A 21,673-nucleotide genomic window follows, 5' to 3' on the forward strand; every position below is an offset into this window, starting at 1 on the left:
TTTCACTAAAGAATTGCTTTTGCCTCTGAGATCTTGCTTCCACTGTTATCGACAGTTGCATTAGATCATACTGCTTATGAACTGATCAGAACCCAGGCAGAGCTTTGCTCTGAGTGGTATCCTGCACGTTAAAGCTGTGGTTCTGCTGGCCAGCTGTAGTTAGGTTCTTTACTTTCTCCTTGGGTCAAGTCCAAGAAATGGTATTTTATTCATGAATAAAATGCAACTTCAGTCTGATTTATGACTGAAGATGGGATGTAGTAGAGGTTGCTGAAAGGAAACCATCCGAATGAAGCTTCAGGAAATTCAGGATAAAGCATTGCTTCTCTGCAGACTAATGTATAGATTTATATACACTGACACCAAACTGTGCTCGAATCCAATGGCTTTCTGGCGTGGATGCCCTATACTGGCTGTTGGTGCCCAATATGCAATTTTCTTGGAGCTATTTTAAGTCCCTACAAAACTATTAACAAGATTTCAATAATTACCAAGGAATTGTAAAAGTACCAATTAAAATGTCAGATGTTTGCTGTATCAAATGTCAAGTCACATACTTCCATTTAATGAAATCAGTTTCCAGTAGAGTTCATAACATCATCAATGACCTAAATAGTACACCTGACAGCTTGCCTGCCATCTTGAGCTGTACATCTGCTTAACTAATGGTATATCGAAGGAGAAAAGGTCAATAAATGCAGAAATGTGTGGAGAATCTAATATTTCCCTGGCACTTGTTATTCCTCTTTTTTCACTCTTCTTTTCTTTTATAATCTGTCACATTAAACTAGTCACGCTTGGCAAGACCCTGGACAGGACAGGTTTCCAATAAAGCTGCAGCCGTTCTCACCACACAGCATCAGATGAACAAAGGCAATGACTGCAGATCTGGGAGCACGCAAGGGGAAACATCTGTTCTGGAAATGCAATTTAGGAAAGAGCCATAAATATATGTAAATATATTAAAATCAAGAAAGAGATGCAAGAGACTACACAAGTCAGTCATCTCTTCACTCACAACTGAAAAGGTTTTTGATGAATTTGGTTTTGTTTTGAGCAGAACTGCTACTGCTGAGAACAAAAACGCATTGGGATTTTGAGCAGTAGACCTGGTAGCCTTCCCATCTGCCAGTACATTTTTTCCCTGTAGTGTTCTTAACACTTTGCTGAGTCCAGAAAGAAATGACTCAGTCAAAAGGACTTCCTCCATCTCTCTTGGGTGATTATCCCACAGCCTATTAGGTCTCCCCATTAAGAAATGTTTCCAACATCGTTTTCCCCATGCTTACTTTTAAATTATCATTCTGCGACTGTTATCCTAAGCAGTACTCTTCCATCATTAGTGTTTCCATTTCTTCTGGACTTGTCTATAGTTATCGTATGCCCTCCAGCATTTCTCTCAGTTGAGCTTCAAATGTTTAATGTGTTTAACCTTTCCTTGTGTGCCAAGCATAGGACTGGCACCAGCATATTTGTAAACCATTAAAAAGGGTAGTGCCTGTTAAATGTAATTACTTTCTTCTGATGCTTTTATGGTAAAGGTTGTGCTAAAGAACAAGGGCAGCTTCTATTCTGAATTACGTGGAAAAGATGCAACTGCTAAACAAGAATGACTTACAAACAGACTATATATAGTAATATATTAGTTTAGTATCCACCCTTGATTTAAATCCACAAGGGAAGCAGTTAAATTTAATAGACGTCGGCCTCTCAAACAAAGACGTAGCATATATATGCACACACAAGAAATTCCAACCAAACTGATGAATATTATCAGGTTTACTAGTATTCTGTATTTTAACTGCAAAGAATATCTTTAAAACCACTAGAGTCTTTTAGACTGTGGGAAACGTTGCAAATGTTACCACACTATGTCTGGATGCATAATATGTATGTGTTTTTGTATCTCAGCATATTTGGGTTTCTTTGAACTTTAAGATTAACTGTGAATTTCTGGAGTACACAAAGTTCACTTCAGGGATAATTATATCGTCACTGTATTGCACATTACCCTACATTGCTGGTACGTACCAAGTATATTTTTTGAATTAAAGGTAGGGATTGATAAATATCTCTTTTATTGAAGCTGAAAACATTTAACATTTACCTTTGGTTGGTTGGTTGTAAATTTACTGAGTTTGAAGGCTTTGGGCTGAAATTTTCCGTGCCAAATTTTCCATGTGTCAGACACAATTTGGTAAATGTAAATGTTACGATCATTTCAGTTAATATGTTTAAGCCATTTCTGAAAACAAGGAAACAGAAAAATGCAATATAAAAATGCGAGAGCAGTCATACCAGGTCAGACCAGCTGTCTGTCTAGCTCAGGACAGTCATTCTGACGGTGGCCAGTATGCAAGCATATTTGACACTTCCTTCATATATTCTCGCAGCCTCCAACAGTTTGTGGCTGAGGGATTTTAGAACCAGACACAATATTTTGTACTTAATAGTCTTTGAGGGATTTTCCTTTGGTGACTTTGTTTTTGAATCTGTGTAAGCTTTTGGCATCTAGATTATGGTGAGGAGTTCCACTGTTTAAGTACACAGTGGTTGAAGAGAGCTCCTTTCTGTTTTTCGAGCCTATTTCCTGTCATTTTCAATTGGAGGTCCTGAGCTGTTACATTGGAAGCAATCATTTAGAAGATCAGTGTCTGCCAAACCCCATCTCAGTCCTCATTTCAGAGTCGTAACAGTCAGCTCAGAACCCTTTACCATGTAGACAAATAGAAATATTTAAGATTGTTTGTTCCTCCATGAACCACTTCACGTTTATTGACGCTTAATATCATCTGGCCAGAAACTCCCTTGTGTCATCTTCATTTGAAATTTGCCACAATCATCACTAAACACCTGGAATGCATATTATCAGTGGCAAACTGTCTTCTCACTATTGTCTTGCTTTTCTAGATCATTGCATAAAGCATATTTTTCTCAAGTTAGGAATTTTAAGTTTCCTTTGAGCAGTTCTGACATATTCACATGCTAAGAAAGAGACTTCAAATGGGAGACAGTGCTGTCGCAAACATGCACATTGCTATCCCTGTGAGCATCTCAAGATGTCATGGGTCATGTTAAAGGGAATGCAGCACATGCTTAGCAGTACTGAAAGAAACTGTGGATGTTGAGCTTCACTGAAATATTACTCCATTTTATTGATGTAACTTTAAAGGGCTGACTTTAGATACCAAGGATCAGCAGATTTTGGCTAAAGAATAAAATAGCAGACCCAACAGTGACTGGAACTGAGAGTGAGACTTGCTTAGAAATCAGCAGAGTGTTGTATAAGGTGTAAAAATAATGTTCCTGGATTAAGAATAAATGAGAACTAGTCTAGGAAATAAGGTGAACGAATGGATGACTGTACATGCCTGAGTGGGGATACATATGCTGAAACAGAAAACCATACTTAAATGCTTTTCTGGACCTTTAGTGAATGGCATAGTTTTCTGTAAATATCAAAAATACATGAATTGTTTGCAGTGTATGGCCAGGGGTAGTTTGAAAATAACCTATCAATCGTAGTGCTTCTGACTATCAACCTTGACAGATCATCAGTTGTTTTCTTCTTTTTCATGCATTTCTCCCAGAATCCCAACCTGCAGGCTTTGTGGGTCTGTGTTGGCCCCTGCTGAAGAGTATCAAGAAAATATCAACAGGATTTTTGTCCCCCCCAAAATAAAGTTTCTTAATCTTCTCCATTTCTTCCCCTCCTTCCTCTCCAAGAGGTTTGTTCCATACAGCCTGTGGAATTCTGGCTTCCTGTTCATATCTGGAAGAAAAACAAATTTCAAAATACTGGAATTTTTTCAGAGATCAGAAATTCCTCTTTCCGGATAGTTCTACGTGAAGGAGTGACAGTGATTTCTGTGGCACTTGGATTGCCTGTGTAAGATTGTCAGGCAGGTACAACAACACCTGTATGGAGGAGCATGTGGCTGTACAGCATCACATCCACCACCTTATGAGGAGGTAAGGCACCCCTCTGCCCCAGAAATGGTAGCTGGGATTTCTTGCGCCTCCTCTTTGTTCCTTTGTTAAATCTGTTCCAGAATAATAGCTCCTTTGCTGAGTCAGTTTAACATTTCCATCTGTGAAGGTAGTGGATATCTTTGTTAGAAATGGGATTCTCAGAAGTTCCTAAGAGAGTCAGCTGTCAGTAAACTTCAGTGGGACATTTCGACCCAAGCCTGCGGGTAAAAGGGAATTTTGAGTTGTGCCAGCTGCCATTGTTCCTTCAGATGATGCTTTTTTTCCCAACATAAAAGGAGAAAAAATAATGGAAGTAGGGAAGAGTCCGGTAGGAAAGGAATGAAAGTAGTCCCAATATCTCCCTTTACCCAGTCTCTGAAGCTAGTGTTTCCACCTTCACTGTATCATTTTTGCAGTGTGAAACTGTCTACTCTCCAGACTCTTTCTGTTACATCTTTTGGAAGAGCAGAAGAAAACAAATTTCACTGACATGCATTAGAAACAGGGGTAAGTGGGGACAGGAAGTTCAGTTTATATGGGGTAAAGAAGGAGAATATAAATAATTCCAAAAGAATTGTGCAGGGTGGCAGAACACTTGCAGGGGACAAAGGTGTGAGGGTGATCTTGTAGGGGTTCTGCTTCTCTTCTGCTACATTCTTTCAGTACCAGTTGCGACCATGCACACTTAGTTTTTGAGTATAGGATTGACATAGGTCTTCATTCTCCACAGCATGCACCTCCTCTAGTCATTTCCACCAGTATGAGGACAGTTTCACTGTTTTTTATTTCACTGCTTTTTGTTTTCTATCATAGAGGACAGTCAAGGCTTACACTTACACAGTTAAGAAGGGTACTAGAGCACATTTTTAAGCACTCTGTTCCATAGACGACAGTAAATTGCCTTTCTTTGTTGGAAAACAGTAGTTAAAGGAGACATAGTTCACTTGTTTATAGCACTCTTAATTCTCTGACAAAGTCAGCCATAAAGTGTTCTTACAGGAGCGGAGTGGACAGGAAGGAATGATAAAATACTGAGTAATGGACAAAAAAAAAAGAAATCAATTTAGTTTCAGTATGTCCAAAGGGACAACAGCAGGTACCACAAAGTTCTGTATTAAAATTTAAATTAATTTCTTGAAAAACAGGAAAAATAGGAAGCTTTGCAGGTGTTGTTTTATTGTATTTGGGTTATTCATGACTGTGAAAAACTGTGACTAATGTCAGAGGGGTCCAAGCCAACGGGGTCTCATTTCAGGGACAAGGTTCTGAAGTAACAATGTGATGCACTGAGTAGGTAGTAGAACTAAGTGGGGAAGCTTTAGTTACAAGGGAAAAAGAAATTCTTCATTTTTGCGTAGGTAGTTCCTGACGATGTACCAACATGCACAGGGTCTTTGTTGGGCAATCTTGTTCTAAGATCTGTTCTCTCAAGTTGCTTAGTAATAAGAGTCTCAGAAGAGCATTGGGATATTTTGCTTTTTTGTTCTGCCTCGGTGCATGTGATTCCTGCTTGTAGACTCCAGGACCTGGGTGATACATTTTCATTACACCTGGGACTTTAATCCCCCACCCAAATTGTGTGACCAAGTTAATCCAGATGCTATTCTCATTTCTGTTCGGCATCGGAGGCACTTTTGGGCGTTACAAAGTGCAGTCAGCAACAGTGTGACAACTCCCAAGCCAAGGACAAAAGGAGGTTCCTTATGGAAACTGAAGGAAAATAAACATTTTGACTTTCATAAGGGGTCAAAGACCTTTGTCAGACTTTGCAGCAGCGAATGAAGGATCTTTCCAGTAGGAAAAGGAAATCAATCCCCCACAACAGAAATTTCCATGAGCATCAACTTAACAGGAAAGAGAAAAGAAGGCAAAAAAAAAAAACCCACAAACCAAGAAAATGAGCCAGATTCTTGGAGAGAGGAGCTGATGAGGGATGGAATGAAGGTATGTGCCTTTCAGAACCTCTAAGTAAGGAACAGAAGAGATTATTCAGGAAGGCCTTTCAGATCACTACCTGACAGGATAAACCATGTTCATGACTCTCACCAAGCTGGCTGTGTGTGCTTGGAGTTGGTCTGCCTCAAAGCTGTCTCTGAGTACTTGATGTTTTAAAGGCAGATGAAGGAGCTTTCCCAGATAGCAGTCCAACTGGTTGTTTCTTTCTAGCTCTCCTCTATCCAAGCGTGCGTTAGCAGTGGAAAATACCACTGGTGTAAGACAGAAGCTGCTTTATATGGCTGAATTCAGGCTTCAGCCTGCTTTTAACCAGAACCAGCTCCCTGGGTTTCAGTGATTTTTTTTTTTTCTAATTGACACTTGTATAAAGAGGAGAACATCAAGTGATAAAAATCTCTTCCAGTAAGTAATCCTGGATCTGTCTTTGCCATTAAAGTCTCTCTTCACAGCAGGGTCTTAAGAAAGTTCAAGGAATGCACGTCTGTAGATTCAGGAATGGGCACAACAAGTCTAAGTGCCTTCCTGAACCAGTGCCTTAAAATAACTCCACCAATGGCCATTTGTGCAGTGACATTTTGGAAATGTGCACCGCCTTATTAGAAAACTTGACTGTGAATACCAGGCAATCTACTGCGGTTCCTGGGATGTCAGCCCAGAATCCCAGCAGCCTTCTCATCCCAGCATAACTCAGAAAGGCAGTTTTTAAATTAAAATCTTCATGCAAAATAATAGATGCTGCGAAATGGGAAGCCTCATAAATTGAAAAATGTCGGTTGGTTTTGCAGAGGCAAATGAGAGGTTGTTTATTTATTTTCACCTCATAAACATTTCAGAAGGGATTCTAGCACTTTGTTAAACTGCTGCAATATTGGAATCTTCCAAGTTTATGTATACGTACCTAGTAAGCTCCCAGAAGTAGCTGCAGTGCTTGGTTTCTGCAGCCCCGCGAGTGGTGACTGGGTACTTTTGTTGTTGTTGTGCTAGATTAGCATTCTGATAGACAAATCTGGGTGAGCACATTAAGTGGAGACATTTGTTCTCTGAGAAAATGTGAAAGTCCACCAGCTAAACTCTCTGGTTCAGGTTCACTTGTCCAAAGCAGGCCGGCAGCTAAATGACGCTGTGTGTCCTCCTTTTTGCAGCTGCAGCTCTGCTTTCTGTTTGGAGATGCTGGCTGCAATTCAGCCTCCATCCTACCAGCAGCTCACCTGCCACACATGGTGCAGCTGGGTCTCACACCAGGTTTGGAATTTGCAGAGGACTCGCTGTAAGGCAGGATCCCACCCTGACATGTGGTTCAGCTCCAGTCCAGGCTATTGGCCAAATTCTCAGCTGCTGGAAAGTTAAGTTGATTCAAAGTCACTGTGAAAATCCGCACAGCTCTCTGCAGTGATTTGTTTCCACTTGATTTCAGGGTATTTGTGCTCACTTGCACCACTGGAAACTTGCTTAAGCTAATGGAGTATGGAGGTGTTTCCTTTGATCTCAGCTGGTCTCAGAGTGCTCCAATTCTCCTGGACCACAACTACATTTAGGTTGCACCAAACTAAATGCTACTGAGGACAGAGAAGCTGTAACACCATTGTAATACTGTGAGACAAAACAAACCAATTAGTTATTTTTCTATTTTATCCATTCCCCTGTGCTTATGTTTTCTCATGTATCCTTTACCCTGCCTCAGCACAACGGGATTGGCTAATATTTCCTGACCCACATCCTCCTCTGAAGTCAGTCTGGCTGCCAGTGGGGCAGGCTCTGGATCTTGCTGGCAGTGGTGCCCAGGGTACCCCTGTTAATTTCCCCCCAGTTGTATTTTCCAGGTAATATCAGTGGTAAAGCTTTCATCTAATGAAAGTCAGCGTGAGCCAACCAAGTCAGCAGTTCTGGGCCAGTGACAGGGAGATAAGTGTCATGGGCTAAAGCCACAGTGCAAAAGGTTTTGCCTGCGTGTTAAGGGATGTGTTCTTGACAGACACCAGGCGAGGTTAACCATCTGGACAACATCTCCTGTATCTGTGGGTGTTTTCTGTTCCATTATTCTCGCTGAGCCATATACCTCCCTCATCTGGAATATCTCCACTGATTTTAGTGAGTTTCTCTGGATTTTCACCAGCACTGAAGAACATTTAGTTTGTTGTTTGTAATGCTTATGCTGCCTTATCCCTGCAGGGACTGTGGCAAATGGGCCAAATACGAAGTCAAGGTAGGCAAGAATATCCTCCGTTGGTAATTTTGGGGACAGATTTTGATGTCCTAATTATTATCTGTGCAAATCAAACCTAATCAGGATGTAAGCTGTCCAAGAAACGTGTCATAAAGAGGGCGTGCAAAATGAATATGAATTCCATTGCACTGGGGTCGAGAGGAGGTATGGCATGGCAAGAAGGAAGAAGGATAATGCAGAGTACAGGTGTGAGGATATAGCTGAGTGAAAAAAAAAGGAAAAGAACACAACCCTGCAGAGATTTATCTGTGGATCTCACTGGCAGTGTTCTGGTGAATCAGTTGTTGCTACTACAGCCATCCATAGCATGCAAAAGGGATGAATCACAGCTCGTGGTTTCTAAAAAAGCAGTTAGGACAATTCCTTTCATTCTCAGCTCTTTGGAGGTCAGTACCTAAAGCAGTGCTTGTCATTCTCTGTGGGAGGGGAAGGAGCAAGTGACCTGCACCTTGTCCCCTGGGAACTCCCACAGGCAGAATGCTTTTTGTGTGCCCCAGAAAGCTGCTGTGACCACCTGGGTTCTAGCACTCAGTATGTTAACAGTGGCTTTTCCCAGGAACATGCATCTATCTTGCCAGTGCTGTAATACATGTAAACCACTCAGAGAGTTAATGTCCATCCTTCTGCTGCACTGAGGCTGTACACTGCTGGGCAAGAAGTATTCCACCTGCCCTTCCACTGGGAGGTGTGTGCTCTTCTTCCAGAGCAGGAGGGGAAGGGAATGTGTTAATGGTCTGTAAGTAGAAGGGTGATTTTTCCTGGCAGCACTTTTAGCTTCGCTTCCAGAATGTGTACAGTTATCATTTATGCTCCTTTAAATTCTTTCCTTTTCTCAGAAGAGGTCTGTGCATAGAAAGAGAATTTGGATTATCAGGCTGCTGGCACCAGCCTGCATTTTCCATTGTATGTGCCTGGAATACAGTTTGGTATTGTGCCTCTTTTGATTTGTTTACCTTTTCCCTTCCCCTCTTCCTGCTGCCCACAGTAAGTTGTTGGATTCCTCTTTTAATGATAAATATTTTAAAATTAAGCAAGCCATTAAGACATTTTTGCAGTTTCCTTGAAAACATTAGAATTGCACATTTGATCTCCTGTCATGCAAAGAGTCTGGTGAAACAACCAAGAGCAAGACACATCTCAGATCCCCAGAGCACTCTGAGGACACCAGATCTGGGTCCTTACTACTGGAAGAAAAGATTTGAAATTGTCAGGTCTGATCCTTCTTGAACCAGGAGCAAAGGGACCATGATACTGATGGACAGGACAGTCTTTCCTATTTATGTTTTCTGTACTCTTCTAAACAGAATGGGGCTCAAAGTGAAGAGGACAGGAGATCTCTGGATTAACCTGGATTGTAGAGCTTTACATGAGGATGCTCTTCAACCTCTCTGAGCTGAAACATCTTTGGTTTGAATGTCAGTGCTCCTGGTTTACGTGTGTGAGTCAAGTATAGTAATTTGAAATCCTGCAGCGTGGATTCAAATCTAGCCCCAAACTACAGTGAACAGCAATTATCACTGGTTCATAGCCCACTGATGGGTTCCTGGGAAATGAGAAATCCTCGTCTTACCTTGTTATGAACCATTGTTAATGTAGTGAGAAAGGCCACGTTCGTTTCTGGGAGATTGGCCTGGTAAGTGTAATGTATTGCTGCTGGCAGCTGCTAGTGGAGTGGAGAAAACGGGTTGTGAGAAAAGGGGTTGCTCCCTGCACCCCCACACTGAGCCCAGGGCTTGAGACTGGGGAGGCAGAGGATAAACTTCCATATGCTACGACCACGGATGCCTGTGATAGGATGATATATAGCTGTGGTTCCTAGGAACCAGTCCTGTTTCAGAGCAAGCAGTGGAGATAATGGTGCTGATACTGCTGTTTGGCTCTAGAAGAAATATTCATGTAAAATAGAGTAATTTAGAAGTGACTGTCTTTCCCGAGCTAGCTGTCATGGCAGTGAAAGCCCCATAGTAGAGCTAGTCCTCAAGCCAAGGTTATCTACAAAACACTTCTAATTAGTGGAAACCAGTTTGCATATATTTGGATGATTTGGGTGTAAGAAAAGTCACTTTAGAGATCATTATCTCCTATAGGAAGGGGAATTATCACAGGCTCAGAATATAAAAGCACTGTATGGTTTTTTTCAGTGCATCAAGTCATGTGACAAATTAGAGGGATACCAAATAACATAATTTCAACACAGTCAAACAGTTTGTGCTCCGCTTGCATGGTGATTATCCTCTCAGTTTACACAGATCTTTGCACTCCTGTGGTGCTTTAATAACATCACTTTAAAACCCTGACATTTTGGTAACATGAGGAGTGGTGAATACTCACCGCACCTCCAGTCATCAGTCACTGTCAGCTCCAGGCTGAGGTTTCTCTGCTTTCTAACTATGTATGCTTAGCCTGAACTCCTTTTCTGGTACTGAGGATTTGACAGACCCCCCCCAAAACAACCCAGGAAGTGTTTGGTTGTCATGCTCAACTGCCTGAAGCCCTAGAGCCTGTGCAAATAACACGCTGTTCATTAACCCTGGCTATACCCCAGGGTAATGCAGGTTACACTGCATTATTTGCATAGCAGTGGAACAAGGGACCTGCTGGAGATGGAGGAGGGGCGGGGGAAGGAAGTACTGAATAAGAAAACAGCCATTGGTCTGAGGAACTTACAGCATCAGGTATAAAAAGGGATGAAAGAAGGACAGGGATAAGATACTTCACTTCATGTTTTTGTGTGTTAAATGCCTCAGGAGGGTCTGATTTTTCACTCCATTCACTCAAGGAAGCCAGGCTTTGATTTTGGTCATACTTGTGAACACAGATAGCTCCCCTGACTGCAGCACAATGCCAGCACTCTGTTGTCAGGGCTTTTGATTCCAGGGCAGTTACTCTGCTTTTAACCTGACCATAGAAACTAGTCCTGTGTATGGGATGGGAAGGTAGGGACTGGCTGGCAGCTGGCTGTATTTTCCACTTATAGACCCTCTGCTTGATCCACTGACAACCAAATTTGTCTCTCAGTGAAGTGGTCACTCCCTGCTCCTGATGGCACTGGGTGTCTCCGAGCATCTTGGAGGTACAGGGCTTAAATCAGTGTCATCACTATGCATTCAGCAATGTCTGTGTGCAACCAGTGCCATGCAGCTCAGCAGCCAGACATTCCCATGGAGCCGTGGAGCCATGGCATCACAACATCAAGGGCATGGGTTTTTCCACGTTGGATGAGTAGAGCTGAGATTGTGCAGTCAGTTCCTTTTCAGTGGCAACCTTAGCAGCTCCCTCTTCTTTGTGTTCAGAATTCTCCTTGTGTTATTTACGGTATGCAAGGCACTCAAAACCTCACAATATCGTTTTTTTCCCAGGGACAACTGGGATTTGCTGGGGCATGGCTGTGCCACAGACAGTACAGATGCTTCAGGCCCATGAAGGATCTGCTTGTGACTCAGCGCCTGAATTACTTTGACAATGATGCACATGATGTGATGCAGTCAGTAGAATCTAGTCACTGGAGTTGTGTGCTTGCTGGCAACGTGCTTGATTTGGGACTGCAGAATAGGGCTCGGAGTGCTTAGTCAGTATTATCTGCTCCGTTTCATTCCACTGGTTGCTTGGTTTTAAATATATTTTTGGATGCCTAATAATTCCAATAAGAAATTTCTAAAAGAACATCAGAAAAGCCATCCACGGTATTTAAATCACTATGTTAATGCGACTGAGCTCATGCGGCTAAGAGATTGCAAATCATTTTCAGATGCCGTCAGCAGCTTTTTCTGTGCTTGTCTCTGTCCTCCCGTGACCATTCCTTGGAGAGCCATGTACACACTCGAAGGATTTGCTTTGAGCGGAGGGCTCAAATATCAAAGTGGAAAAAAAGCGTTCAAACCTAAAAGCTGACCATAAAGCCCAGCACATCATTTTCAGAAGCAGAACATTATTGTTACTCTGCTGACAGACTTCTTTTGAGGGCAGCAGCACGGTCCAGCACCATTTGAGATTCGTCTTGAAGCCGCACGTAACCAAAATAAATATATGGTTACATAAGAAACTATATTACGTTCTTGTTCCTGGGTTCCAAGTCTAATTGTAAAATAAGCACAGCTTCATTGTGCTTGCACTTACAGAGGTAGAGGGCCAATCCCCTCCCACGTGCAAGCCAGTCGATTCACACCTGAGATGGAGCGACTGACCGAGTGGCAGGGAGGTGGTTTTGTCCCTTCTGCTAAGGACTGCGTGTGAGAGGTGGAGGCCCTCTGTGGGGATGGACACGAGGAGGACAGGTAGAGAGGCACTGAGCTCCGTGCTCCAGGGAACTGCTGCTTTTCAGAGAGAGCAGTGCGTGGTTTTGGGGCATAGACCAGCTTGGTGTGAGTAACTGAAGCGCAGAGGATTACATTGCTCGTGCGAATCAATAATGATTTATATAGCTTAATTAGTATGCCAGCAGCAATACCTATAGTTATAGTGGCTTAATGCTGCGCATGATACAAGCCTGCTTTTGGCTGTGTATGCCTAGGGGAAGAATTATGCTGAGAAGCTGTGACAAACCTGTGCTTTTAGAGCTAGGCTTTGAAATTTGGCAGGGGATAATTGTACTTCTTTGCCCCTGAAGGTGTTGGGAAAATATATGAATCATTGTTTATTCCCAAAGCACTTGGGGTCCCCGAACTTTACATGGGAGAGAAAAACCCATGAAGGGATCCAGTTTGCTTCAGAGCTGAGATACTCATGAAAATTCTCATGAAAGACAAACTTAGGCCTGCAGAGGGGAAGGATCTGGCTGTGTGGCTGACACGGTGCAGAGAAAGACAGAGAAGCACACAGCAAAAATAAGCAGGCAGTTTTAGGATCCTGAGTTTTCTGAAGTTGGCAGTCCCTCTGCTTTAATCAGGCACAAATTGTTCAGTTCCATGCAGAAGGGACTGGATAATGTTTGCTGTCCTGTACTCCGTATGAGAATAAAATAAGTTCTTCCTCTTCTTGGCCAGGCTAGAGTATAGCAGCAGCAGAGGAAAAAAAGGTGGTAAGATCCAAGGGCATTTTCATTGTCGTTATGTTTTGAAGAGGACTTTACAGCCCTTGGCTATAGGGTACTATACACTGCTCAGTATTCTCTCAGTTTGTAGACTTCAAGTGTACTTAGCAGAATAATATATGTGTGTGTAAGTGTGCAAGCTCCTAATGAAAGGACATAACAGTAAAGAAAATAATTAAAGTATGTGAAGCACCTTGGCAGCAGGACAGTGACTGCTATAAAGCCTCTTGTGGAAATGAATGCTGTCAAGATGAAAGGCCTCACATTTACGAGGATGATAAGACAGTTACCTACAAAGAACAAGTGAAAGTGGTAGCTGCTTCAGACAACAGAAGTTTGAAATCTCTTTGCGAAAAAGGCCAAGTGTCATCGACACCGTCTTACACCTGTGGCCTAGAGAGCTTAATCTAAGGACACCTAGTCAAGGGAGGAGTGAAGGCGAGAACAGTCCCATGCACCAGCATAGTCTGAGGGCTGACCTTCTGGAAGGAAGCTTTGAAAAAAGACCTGAGCGTCGTGGTGAGTAAGCTGACTGTGAGCCAGCAAGACCACAGAGATAATTACTGGCTTGGATAACCTGGTTGATGAGGAGGGGGTAAGAGAGCTGAGATTGTATAGCAGGGGTGATCTTATCAATGCATATAAATACCTGATGGGAGCATAGAAGACAATGCCAGACTCTTCATCAGTGCTCAGCAAACATGCAAGATACAACAGGCACAAACTGGATGAATATAGGAAATTCCACTTAAACATAAGTATTTTTATTTGTTTTTTTAATTGTGATAGTGCTTGAACAGTGAGTTCTCTCCTGAATAAACTTAATAGAATAAACTCTCCTGAATGCCAGAGCAATGATCACAATGAAATGGTTACTGTGATCCTGGACATCCGCTCTTTTTTGGTTAAATGTTGCCAACAGAAATATATGTTCAGGTATGGGACTTCACATGCGCAGATGGTCTGTGCATGTCTGGATACCTGGAGAATCCCTACACAGGGAGGCAAGCCAGAGCTTCCGGCCAGCCTGCCAGAAAAAAAAAGTAAAAAATTGCTAAATTCCACCTAGACAGAATTTCCAGCTGGAAAAAAAAAAACGAGGATGTGTCTGGGAAAACCTGGACATGAGCTATTTGTGCCTCCAGGATCTTGTGCTAAGTCTCTGTACAGAGCAGTTTCTCCTGGAATAAATGCTCAGCTACTCAAACAACATCTTCACACCCCAGGAACAGTATACTCATCATTCAGTTACAGTGGTGGGTTACTTGGTACTGATCGCTCTTTGTACTTTTCCCTTTAAAACCTTTTGGCAATTTCAGACAAGGGAAAAAAAGGAGAGTACATAGTTCTGTTTATGTATAGAGACTTGCTGCTTTTATGAAGTCAATTCATTTGTGCCACTGGTTTAGTTTATACACATTGCTTGAGAAAAAAAATAAGCTGTAATGAGAGAGTTTGGTCTGGGATTTATTTTCACTGCTTTTTATGACTTCTGTGGCACATAGCTGTCTACGTGTTTCACTGCTATCCACAGAGCCATGACTACAAGATACATGAATGCAATATGCTGCAAGTTGGGTGACCTCCCAGGCAAGAGAGGGCAGAAATAATCGAGGAGCTGATGATCAGCACTCAGTAATTTGTTTCTGTAACGGTACGTGGATCTACCCTAATCAGCAAGTATCTTCTCCACACAGAAGTGCTTGGTCCATCACTCGCAGCAAACCCAAAAAGCAGTAACCAGAACTGTAACTACCTCTAGAGGGCGATGATTGACTGATTAATGTTTGTGCTGTAATTGCAAATGATTACTGGCTTGTCCTGGATTAATCCAATTGCAATGCTGCAGCCGTTTAGCAAATTACAGCTTCGCCGCAGAAAGCTGCAGTGAGTCTAACAAAGAAATGTCTCTGTCCAGTTGAAATGATAGAGGAAATGTGGCCAAGAAGTATGGCAGAGTTTGGCCAGAACATTAGGATGGATTTACAAACTGTTGTGAGATCTTTAATTATCAGTAATACCAGAGGCTTTCATTTCTAGAAGAGCATTTGCTCGTGAGGTCCCTTGCAGGAACCAAACCATAAGAACGTTTAAACCAGAGTAAAACAGGGAAGGAAATCAAATCAGTCCTCAATTGCTCTGAACGCCTGGGATCATGTTAATAGCTTGCTCTGGTTGGCCTCCAGCACAGAATGGTCCCACTGTGCAAGACATACCAGCAATGAGAGGGCAGTACCTTATTCACATCATTTGGTGCCGGTTGCTTCTAGGGAGAAGCAGGTGCCCAGCCCCAACTTGGCATGGCTGTATCTGCTTCTACCTGCATGCCAGGTAAGAAATGATTCTTTACATTTCCTTCAGCATCCAGTGATGTTGCAGGCAGTCCACGTGTGGCCTTGCCCAGCTTCCAGGCCATTCTTTATATTCAAAGAACGTCACTCACCTTCCCCTTTTCCCCTAAGACCATTGTCATTTTGCTGCTTAGCTACTTTCTTTAATTCTTCTGTATCCTTTCTTCTCCATCTTATTTCTCAGCTCTGGGCAGAAAATTGTTAATGGTTATGTAAAAAAAAAGTGTGAAGCCGGGACAGAATTTCAAGACAGACTTATTTTTTCTTCTTGTGAGCAGGTCTTTGCATTTAACCTCTTCTCTGCATTGCCAGGTTTTTAATTAGCTCTGAGCTGAAGTGCGTGCTCTGGAGCCAGGATGCACACTTCCAGTGCACCATGCCACAGGGGTTCATGGGTCAAAGGGTTTATTTCAGTGACAGATGACATCAGCACGCATATCGTCAGAACCACTCCCTCTCCCTCTTCCTTAGTACAGAAAAATCAGCTGCTCACTATGTGTCATCTTTATATTTAGCATTGACTCCATGTAGCATGGCTACAGGGGGTGGAAACTCAATCTACTGACTTTCGTTTCTATCTTGCCAGTTTGAATTAGTGCCAGGCTGGTGATGGCTCAGAAAGATTATCATTTGTGTAGTAGTTTGAGGCCTCTTTGCTTGGCTTTGTTGCCCTGTGGACCACTTTGTCCTTAGCACAACCGGCCCCATCACTCTTCCCAGCCATCTTGGGCCATGAGCCAGTGGCATGTGCGTGAAAGATAAAATGTGTTTTTCATTTCCAAACACATCCTTCTGCATCATAGCATGACTGTTACAAAAGAAGCATGCATTTCAATTAACTGTCCTTGTTTGGGATTTTTGCTTTGTTTTGCCAGTACTTTTTATGGATTCTTAGCTGTCATGACCCAAAGCCTATCACGAGCACTTAATTCTAGCAGAAAGGACCACTTAAAAGTATATATAGAGACTGCTTGTAGGAAGTCTAGCATTCCTGAAAATGTGACTGGCTTCACTTTTATACACTACCTTCACTTTGTGGGTTTTATTTCTCAAAATCCATTAGCTGCAAGGATTCATCCTGAAAAGAGGGGACACAACAAAAGCTGCTTGGGTAGCATACAGATTTCAGAATAGCTGTTTTAAAATAGTTTTTCCTTCCGAAGTAAAACATACGTTTAATTGGAAAGCATGCATGTACGTTGTTAATGTAGTCTCTTTCCCATAGTTCTCTCTTGCAGTGAATCATCTGCTCTCTGGCTCTGTATATCTACATGAAAGTAGGTGGGAATCATCTTGCTTTTTAAAATTCCTCTTATGTATTAACCGAGAATCCATGGTAGTTATTTTAAAATGTTTCCCCTTCTTTCATCAGTCTATGAACAACAAAAGTAATGTTGGATGTTCTCCCCAAACCAGAAATACTGGGTGTTTGGTTAATCCCATAGAATGTTGGTCCTAATTCGGCCAATTTTACCAGAACAGTTGATTGTTTCAAAAAAAAAAAAAAAAAAAAATAGACTTCAAGACATCAGCAATAGGAATATCTCAGTTGTTTAAATGGAGCCATATGAATCAGTCCCAGCTGAGCACCTAGCTTGTAGAGATCAGTTCTAAGGAAAAGCACTTGTAGTTTTCATTTGAAAAGAAAGAGAATATTTGATTATTTCTTAGACTTTTGAGGCAAACCTGTCAAAACTGGATTAAAAAATCCACTTTTTCTAACTTCAGTGTTGTCCTTATTTCCCAGACTGAAACCAGAATTACATTTCTAATACAAGACTGTACTTCTAATGACAAATTAATCATTCCCTGAAATAATCTTGAGAATCCAATCTTTGTGAAGACAAATCTATTGCTTTGGCCATAAACACCTTCTGGATCCAGCACTATTTGTGTTGATCTATAAATGACAGATACGTGACCTCATGTGAGTAATCTGTGGCCAATGAGAGGATGGCATGACTTGAAGAGGCTGGAGGGCAGGGTGCCCACAAGACAATGAGAGAACTTCTGCGACTTAGACCAGTGTGATCTAACATTACTGGTACACATTTTAGTGGGAGAAGAAAATGTTTACAGCAAAACCAGCAAGCGTATGTCGCCATATTTGTATATCATTCCTAAAGCTTTAAAGACAAGGACTGACAAACCCAAATATAGTTTCCATTGGCAAGGGTGATGAAAGCAAGGGCAAGATTGCACAACACTTATATAAGCGAACCCTTACTAACACCAGTTTGTAATTACTTCTTCATAGAGAAAATCTCATTTTGTTTATTCACTTGAATTTAAGACCATAAAGATTCCTACGAAACTCCTGGTTGCCCTAACTTAGCTAAGTGTGTTGGAAGTATAATTAAACCTCGGCAGAGTTGAGGACATCTGTTCCTTGGGCACTCTGCCAGCTAAGTAACCACCATACACATTTTTCATTATCTAGGAAGCTTCTTTATCAGCCTTCTCCAGAAGGTGTCAAAAAGATATCTGTAAGTTGTTGCTAAATCTAAGTCACTTGTGACTTGATGACTGTTAACACTCTATACTTTTTTTTCCCCCTAGGAAACAAAAAACAAATGGTGTGTGCTGGTAACATGTCCTATTCTGAGGTCATCATCAGCCCATGAAGATGGCTGATTACTTACATCTGAGACTCTTTCACCTGCTGGTCAGAGCTGATGATAGTTCTGTGATCAGCATCCATTTCAGAAATCTTTTAGGCTCTCTGCTTTTGTAGGAAGAGAAGAGCAATCAATCCATGTTGAATTAGAAAAAGTGTATATCACTTATCTAAAAGGAAGAGCCACAATCTCATGGCAGTTCCAAGTGGTAGAAGAGTAATTGGAGCTTTGTTACAAGATCTTGCAGAGAGCCTGCAAGAAAATCTTAATACCTGGTCTTGGATATCCCTTTGGAGTCAAAGCAACTGGCAACATGGCTGCATTTCTCTTCCTGCTTTTCCCTGAGCCCAGCATCCTCCTGTCTTGCTAGGCACTGAGCCTCAGCTGGCTGAGCCTCAGCCATCTTCCAGGCTTCCCCTGGGCAACCTGGTCTAGAACCAGATCTGGAGGTTGGTGGCCCTGCCTGTGGCAGGAGGATTGGAACTTGATGATCCTTGGGATTCCTTCCAACCCAAGCCATTCTATGATTCTATGATTTGCTGTGAAATACTGAAATGCCTAAGTTGCAGGCATTCAGTTGTCCGTTCTCAGCTTATTCACGTTGGCACAGCCTGTGTCTCTTATCAGCCCTGCAGAGATCCAATTTAAAGAGCTTGGCAAAACCTCATAGTCATATGTAGCAAAATTACCCCATAAATCTAAAAATAACTTGTGGTTACACCATGGTTATCTTTTTCCTGAGATCCTGTTTGTGTGTTTTATACAGGTCTATCAAGTACTGCTGTGTTCTTAGGCTTCAAGCATCTCAATGCATGTAGCTGTATAAAACTGAGACAGGTCCAGTTCTTTCCCAGGGGCAATGTTTTGGGCTGTTTCATCAGTTCGGTGTTTAGCTCTATGCTTATGATTCTGCTGCAGTTCTAGTAACCACAGGGCCCATTTAGACTTCTGGGATGGCTGTTATTGTTCTGTTATGCTCCGCAGTGGAAAACAGTCCCCACCTACATGCTCCAGCACGGCGTGGATGCTCCTATGGCTACGCATATTTTTGTAGCCCATACTCAAAGATCTGCCCGTGCTGAGAAATGCTGTAAAAATAATTCCTTTGCATTTCCCTGTCTTCTGGGGCTGTCATGTATATTGTCTTCATGACCAAAACTAGATACTCGGTCTGTGTTTCCTTTTTTTTTTTCCTTTTTTTTCTTTTTTTTCCTGATGCCTCAATCAGTATGGTGGAAACATGCTCTGCAATGAACAATCCTGATTTGGCACTTTATGTCAGCTCTACAAAATTCTGCTGCCATCTTTGTCTGGAAAATGAGCTGCGTTAAAGAAATATGATTAACCTTTTATCTTTTTCTAATCACTTCAATCAAGACAGATGATGAAATCAAAGGTGTTGCTCCCTGGCTGGTATTTTTTCCCACATAATGCAAAGCTACATTTGAAATTTCCTTCTACTCTCTGTTGGTTGTAGCAAGTGCTTTTGGAAAGTCAGAGTTACAGCTATTTTAAAAGTACTGTGCCTACCTGTTGAGAGAATAAAGTCATTATGATCAAACTGCTAAGGAGTCTGCACAGGTGGGAATTGTAGTCCCCCAGATTAGCCCATAATTTCTATGTACATTACTTAACAAATGAGATAGACTCATTCCTAGAGTACAAGCAAAGAAAGAAATAAAAGGTCCTCTGCTGCTGCTTAGGGAAGATACTTCCATAGCTCACACAACAGTGATTTCAATAACTGAAATAAGGTGTCTGAAAGACTTAAGTTCTTGTAAGTTGCTTTACAAAAGCACACTCCTTTTCTACTGCTTATCTCGTTAATCTGGTAAGCAGACTAATTTATTTCTTCCTAAAGTAAATGCTGTCCCTCTAAAGTTATTTCTGTTGTGCCCAGGAAATACAGTTAAAAATACATATATATATTTAAAGTCATTAGGTTTCTCTACTGCAGTTTGCAGAAAGGAGGGGTTACAGGAATGGTGATGCTGCGGAAAATATTCCCACTTCCATGGCTGTCTCATTCTGAGAAAGAACAAAAAAAAAACAACACACACAACAAAAGCCTAGACCTTTAATTATAACCTAATCATCTTCATCAGAGCAATAAATATAACAAATGTGAGGCAAGTATGTGTGTGAGAGTGCAAGACAGAAAGGTTTAGGGCAAGGATCAGTGGAAAATCTTTAGAAATGATGTAAGAGAAAGCAAAGGCAGGGATTGGAGTTTGTAGCCTACAGCAGAGACTATAAAAACTCTGAAAGAAAGCTGAACATTAGGGATAAGTTAGGGAGAAGAGCATAGCAGGACCATTAAAGTTGGAATTGCTTGTATCCAGTGCAAGGTAAGATGAGTGAGAGCAGAGAGGGGTTTGGGATATTTTGTGTGTCTCTGTGCTGTCTTTTCTTCTCTACTTTCTTCCCTTCTATGCTTTCTTCTTTTTATTTTTTTTCCTATTTTTTCCTATTAACAGGCATGCACAAAGTACACACATGCCCATGTCAGATGGGAAAAGTACAGCTTCTTTTTCCAGTTTGAGATTAGGATAATAAGATGCCTATCACCTGGTATTTTTGGTACTAAAACTGAACTAATAATATCCTGTGGAAACTTATTTCTTTCAGCTAATCAGCCAATATTTAAACAAGATGTGTCAGTGCGTTTTACAGCACTGACTAGTTGCTTTCATGCTTTCGCAGTACTTTTGCAGTAAACTGCTGTCTGGTTTTATTGTTATAGATTTTCTTGTGTATGTTGTTGTTGAATACATATTACTTCTTAAAATATACTGAAGAGCTATGGCAGAATAGTTCCTTTGCATTAGTGTATATCATACGCAGTAGATAAGTTAGCAGCATGTAATATGTTGTAAAATACAATATATACAATTGATTTAGGGAAATATTTTTTCTTTAGTTAATGAATCTGCCAAAAGGTTTTTGTTATGTCCCGTACGAGATCAACGATCCAGATTCTGTCACATTTCTGCAGTAACAGAATAATCCTGCGAAAACATTCCTACACTAACAGAGTAATTATCATTATCCAGAGATCTGATTACTTCAGCTTCGTACCACTGTAAGTGAAGTCAGACTCTGATTCAGTGATAGTCATTGTAATTTCTCCATTCTGGGTTCAAAACTATTTCACCACTTCTTTTTGCCTCCCAGACTGGAGTCATACAAGTAAATACATGTGAATAATCTTTGGTTTAGATGTCCAGAGGCTACTGTGATGTTCAGATCCCACTAATTTTTGAAGCACAAGCCCACGCTGCCTTTAGCTTTCCTTACTTGGCTTTTCAGTCTGGAATGACTGTCCTCATGGGGAGTGCAGAGCTGAAAGCTGAGGAACTGCCAGGATGTTTTGTGCCCCTGCCCATTGATTCACTTAGGAAGCCTGGGGCAGATTATTACACTTACCTGTCTCTGCTCATCTGTATCCAAAACGCAGCTTAGCCTACTTTACTTGTAAAACAGTTTGAGCATCCTGAGGAGTAGTAGGCAAGTAGGCAAACAG

At 41.6% G+C, this 21,673-nt stretch overlaps 1 protein-coding gene across 7 annotated transcripts in view; it reads left to right on the forward strand.

The window, feature by feature from the left end:
* OSTN (osteocrin) overlaps positions 1–21,673 on the forward strand; it is a 94,237-nt gene that overhangs the window by 60,675 nt on the left and 11,889 nt on the right. Inside the window, exon 1 of one of the 7 annotated variants that reach the window (XM_021395645.1) lies at positions 12,311–12,426. The exons of 5 other annotated variants lie outside the window; for them this stretch is intronic. The gene's annotated coding sequence lies outside the window, so the exon portion shown is untranslated. Of the gene's footprint in view, positions 1–12,310; positions 12,427–20,383; positions 20,499–21,673 lie in introns of those variants that run through there. One more of the 7 variants, XM_021395639.1, reaches the window with a different exon arrangement.

Source organism: Numida meleagris, chromosome 4 (genome assembly GCF_002078875.1).
Source record: "Numida meleagris isolate 19003 breed g44 Domestic line chromosome 4, NumMel1.0, whole genome shotgun sequence".
In the NCBI taxonomy this organism is placed as follows: domain Eukaryota; kingdom Metazoa; phylum Chordata; class Aves; order Galliformes; family Numididae; genus Numida; species Numida meleagris.